Genomic DNA, 6,238 nt, shown 5'->3' with positions numbered 1-6,238 from the left:
CACTTCCAATGTAATCAACAGGACGTAGGAGGTCACAGTCCATGTTGATCAAAGATGGTAAGATGGAACACACAAAAGGTGTCATGCATGATTCATCCCTGCCACAGTCCTCAGGCCCAAGGTGCAGTGCTGCATCTCTGGTCAACTGGGAGTCTGAGATGAAGCACTGTAGCTCGGGAGGAAGGACACTGCCTGCTAATAGACTGAACAAGATACCTTGTTTTTAACATAAAAAATTTGAGATTTCTATTTAATAAAATGCTCATTTATAATTAGTTGTAGATTAAGCATTATTCTTTAGCATTAGCATTATTTGATAGACCAGGTGTTGGTAATTCTAGGATTAAATGTACTTCTACTGTTGCCACTCTTCCGTCACAATGAATTCCATCATTTCCCCATTCCCGGGGTCCAGTTTTCCCAGGAATCCCTTGGGCAATCATAAGGGGGATTCCTGGAAATACTGTTCTTGGGGGTGGGGCTGGACAACTGAATTTATCAAATTATATTGTAGCTGTACTTTTAGCTGTAAGACATGTATTGCCATATACACTACCATTTTAAAGTTATTTTAATCGTTTTTTATGCTCTCCAATGCTACATTTATTGAATTAAAACAGTAATTTTGTAAAATATTATTACAATTTAAAATAACTGTTTTCTTCTCTAATATATTATTGTGATGGTAAAGCTGCATTTTCAGCAGCCATTACTAAAAGTCTTCAGTGTCACATGATCCTTCGTTCTTTTTAAAAATCATTCTAATATGCTTTTTTTGGTGCTACGGAAACACTTATTATTATCAGTGCTGAAAACAGCTGTGCCACTCAATATTTTTGTGAAATTGGTGATATATATATATTTTTTTTCAGGATCTTTGATTGACTAAAAAGTTCAAAAGCATTCACTTGACACTGAATTTTTTTGTCACATTATAAAAATCCTTACTGTCGCTTTTGATCAATTTAATGTTTATTTGCTGAATAAGATATAGTATATTTCTGCCCTTAACTTTGAATACTTATATTTCAAGTATGAGTTATAATTTACTTTACAGATTTAAATACAAATATTTTAAAGTGATCGTTTAAAAATAATAAATACATGAACCTCCTCCACAATGTTTCAATAAAAATATTGTTTATCACCTAAAAGTGTTGTAATTATTTATTCATCTAAAAGTGATGTTCTGACGATGATCTGTGTGTGTGTGTAAACTTTTTCCACTTTTATCATATGATATGAAAAAAGCAGAGTCACCACCTATTAGTGAAAATGTACAGAACATCAAACACTGTCCACAGGGGGGCGCCGTTTACATTGTAAGGCGGTTCAAAAGGAAACCGCTGCCCACACGTGGTGGCTCAGATTACAGGAATTTTACAGAAGTCTGACTGGAGCGATTTACATTTATCACATCAGACCTGCATTAGGAGAATATATGATAAACCTCAATCTGAGTGCATGTAAATGTTAACCAGAAGACAATTTGAACAGATAATCATCTGCAGAGAGAGCATTCATCAAGTAATACATTTTTGATAGTTTTATTATACCGTTATACTGTACTCAGATTTGAGCGACCGCCTGTATACACATGCTCCAGCGCAAATGTGCAGTGAGTCATTCAGGATTAAGTGGGCGGTGGATGCTCATACATTTACGTGAGATTTTTTTAAGTGTTCACCCATGCTGCTACTGAAATGTGTGACAGTCTGTGGGAGAAAAAGATCCACGCATTTTGACAAAGATCGAATGCAATTATATAGATTTTTAAGCAATAGTAAACAAGAAACAGTAAAGCGATTGTCATTCAAAACAACTCCCTCGTATGGGTCCTATCAAGGTATACTGAAATACATTAGTTGCATAAATGTTGATATGGTTTGCTTACATGCGAGGAGGGGGAAGGGAAAGGCACGAGGATCAGTGCTGAGCTGGACTGTGTCGTGTTCAGCCCAACAGCTGCCTGGTGGAATCCAGCCCTGTTGATTCTGAGCCTCTGAATCCACATCGACGGAGACGATGATACAAAGACAGCTGTGTGGGCTTCAGACAATAAGACTGTAAATAAGGGACAGCCTTTAACCATGTAGCTTTAAGGCTGAATCAAACTTTTCTGCATGTGTCTACATCAGCATTATTTTGGGTAACAGCACACTTGTATAAACCATAGCTACATAATCAAAAACAATAATAGATAGGACAGAAGTTAAAAAAAAAAAAAAAAAACACTAAGGAGAACAAAGAAATATGAATATGATTTTCTTATTATATGACTTTATGTTGTTTCCTTTTGGCCCAATATAGTGGATTGGCTGGGTATATTTGCTATTAATATAATAACTGAATATATACAATTATTTGGAGCAGTGTGTAAGTATTGTTTGCTTTATTTTACTTATGTATAATAACTGTTTTAGGAATTTAGGAATTATAAAAATAACTATAATATAGTTTATATCTGTTATTGTTATTTGTGGTTGGCAATGTAATATGTTTATTGTATAACAGTAAAAATGTCCTGTAAACATGCTGCTAAGGTCTTCTGTTTGTGGATTGCAGTTTAGCAATAAAAGTCTGACTCATGATTCTTTGCTCAAACAACCTGAAATTCCCAGAAGGCTAGTACACGTGACAAGAGAGCTTTAGAGGAATAATAAAAAAAATCCTGTTTCATAAATGATTATTGTGATCAGCATCAAGTATAGATCAGCGAATCTAATAGTTAAGCTGAGTGTAGCAAAATGTTTATAGATGATTTGGATGGAATGCCTCAATTTAATCAAACATCTAATCGGGTTATGGACAGATTTTGAAGGTGGAGTTTCATTACTTTCATGTGACCTGTTGTTGTATAAAACACTGACATGTGATTAAATAAGATTTATGGCTGTAAATGCTAGTACAAACTCTGACCTACAGTATGGTAATACAAATCTCTCCGTTCTGGCTCAGACTCGCACATATGACGCAGAGGAAGAGATCAGGGTGGAGAAACTTGTATGCCTGTCAATGCTGTGAAAATGTGACACACACACATTAACTGATTCATGTGATCATGGCTCACCGGGCATGCCAAGGTGTGTTCTTCCTGTTCCCTCCATTTTTTCTCATTCAAATGCCAACGTTCCCAGGGCCAAATGTCTTTCACCATCTGTTTAAACAAGACCACACACTGCCACTCCATTTGACATGAGAAATCCCATTCTGTGTGTATTTCTAGTGACACATAACAGAAAAAAAAATGCTGTTACGTTAAGAGGCAACCAATTGCCCAGCAAAAAAAAGAAAAAGAAAGAAAATTCCAGTTTCCATTATATGAAGTCAATGCTATTTATAGGCTAGTATGCTGATAAGCGTTCTTTTAATTGAATTTTCTTTCAATGCAACATTCTAGGAACGTTGATCTGTAACATTCCAAAAAAGTAAAAGTCCCAGGAAGCCATACTGAGAGAATGACCTCATCTCTACTACATGAAGACAAACTGGAAAAAACAAAACAAAAAAAAACATTCAACACGTCACTCTAAAAGCTGTGATGTTTAACTGGTTCACCATTAACCATTTTAGTTCATTTTACCCGTTCACACCAAGAGTGGTAACTATAAAGATAACTAAAGCCTAAATATAACGATATTAACATCCACACCAGCGAACGATATCTTCTGTAAACGCAAGCTCCTCTGTTTTTTTTGTTGTTTTTTTTTTTTTTTTTTTTTGTAATTCTCGCGCTCATAGCAGGATGGATTCCGATTGGCTGTCAATGTTCTTATCGTGATTCCAATCTTAAGTGATTCCAACGACATCATTTCTCTGTGCCTTTATTGTTATAGTTGTGGTGTGGACTCGGCTATTATTGAAAACGATTTTTTAGAACTATATCTTCATCGTTATCTTTATTTGTACTTTGTTAGAACGGGGCTTGACACTCACACTAGTCACTGCGGATATTCTGGAATTTAAATAGTATGTCATTATGAAAATTACACTGATTAACCACACAGTCGGGAAAAGTGAACAAAAAAAAAAAACACTTCACAGTCTGGTCCTTTCTTAGGGTCATTAAACAAGCCTAGGCTAGGGACTATCATGGGCCTTTCATTTTATGTATGATGAGTGGCTAATCCTTTAGCATGAATAATTCACACTCATTCAGCATTGTCTTCTGATGGTGTCTATGCAGTTGAAAGACAGTAACAATCTGCATGTTAAGTGTGCATTGCGAAATGTCAGTTTAAGATAGGGAGTGTCAGAAATGTGCGAGACTGTGAATGTCAGTGCCATATCTGTCTGAACGTGTCAAGGCGCCTACATTTCATTACAGTTTCACTAGACACACTAATTAAAACATTTTGACACCCTGTTCTTTATTTCTTTACCATTTTGTCTGCCAAAATAGCACTTTCTTCCTTTTTTGTGTGAATTAACTAACTGTATACCCTAAAGTGAAATAATGGTATTACAATGTTTGCTCTAATATTCTGAATTCTCCCTTTTCTCACAGCTCGAGTCTTTCCAGTAATTACATGTATTGTGAGCACCGGGGGTACCTGCAACACAATCCCTTCAGTCGGATAGCTCTGTGTTACAACACATTGATATTATTTCAGATGGATTGGCTTTCATTTACCCCTCGTAGTAAGCATACAATTACTGAACCCAGATCACCAGCTGACGCTCAAACAACAGGATGAAATGTGATCTTTTCCTGAAGATGTCTGTGTGTCACATAGGCTCATCGAAACCGGTGCAGTATCTCATTAATGCCACAAGGGGGCCACAAGGTTGACTAGGGAGGAACTATGTGTCACGTCGTTGCCTGAGGCGTTTACGGGATAAGCATAAGGCTATATATATTTATATATATGTTCTGAGCTGTCGCAGTTGGTTGTATGAACCAAATGTATAAACATATGGTGTAAAATATTAACAGTTTTGCATTATTGTGTCCCTCATGTAAATATTAACAATGTGACGTTTACGGTAATTGAAGACAAATCAACAAAAATCCAGAATAAACAAAAATTAATCTTGTATTGATTTAATGTGTGTCATTCTCGGTCACTAAAAAGCAGGAGTGTTTATTTTAAGGGTGTGTTCTCACTGATCAACAGGGTGCAGATGCCCTACAGGAGCCGTGTGTCATGCTGTATATGGACTGACCACTCCCAGCTCATCCAGTAGTTCTCAAGAGATTAATCTGATGTTTGGATGAGATTGAGTCTGTTGTAAATTCACCTCATGACACGCAGACATTTTCAAATCTTTATACGCTTACATTTACAGTAAGACATATAATTGTATCACTTATATCTGAAAAGGTTTGAGTGAGGTGATAGTAGAAATTTAGTTGTTACCCTAAATACAGAATATAAATTATTACATTCAGTGCTTTTTAAACGTTGATTTCATGATGCGTTCACAGTGGGATATTGAGGAACATTAGGAGAGCATAGATTACATCAGTACGGCCTGCGGTCACGTGACGCTTGACTCGTGCTGTGTAAGGACTCCACCTCCATAAAGGGAAGAGAAGCCTTCAGGCGAGCCTTCAGTGGGCAACAAGTCATTCATACTTTATGAACGAAGGCCGTCTTTGAATCAAGGCTATACAAATAGTTTAAATTAGGTATTAAGAATTTGCAGAATAAAAATTCGTACACGATCGTGTAAGGCAGTTAGGTTTAAATTTTGGGTTTGGACCTAAAAGGACTTTGACTAACATACTGGTGTTTGTGTTGAACAGGTTTGTTCTATGGGCCTTCCTACTCCCTCCCCCTGTGAGGCAGCAGCTGTTTTGTGCATGTGTTGATCTGAACTCCATTCCCTGCCCCCCTTTCCACTCATGTTCATTTCCCTCAAGTGTCCTATTTAAGTCTTTAGCCCTATTCTCAGCACATTTTAAACCACTTTGTCATTTAACTAAATAACAGGCAAGTTATGATTATGCTTTGATTTGAAACACCTACAGATGACTCGATAAGCAAAATAAAAATATAATTAAAATTCTTTATAATGTGTAATACATGAAAGGACTAATAATCCAGTGCTGAATATTTAAAAAGCATGTTTGAGGAAACTGAAGGAGCCATTTCTATGGTTTGTCAAAAAGAACAATCAATTTCCACAACTGCCATTTGAAGCCATTTTAATATTTACAGATATAAACCCTGGAAACTTAAAACACCACAAGCACCTAGAACTACCCACCAGCCCACACAAGAACTGCTTTCCT

The sequence above is a fragment of the Carassius auratus genome, unplaced genomic scaffold (assembly GCF_003368295.1).
Source record: "Carassius auratus strain Wakin unplaced genomic scaffold, ASM336829v1 scaf_tig00017026, whole genome shotgun sequence".
Classification (NCBI taxonomy): Eukaryota; Metazoa; Chordata; class Actinopteri; order Cypriniformes; family Cyprinidae; genus Carassius; species Carassius auratus.
Note: the sequence above shows the minus strand (reverse complement) of the source record.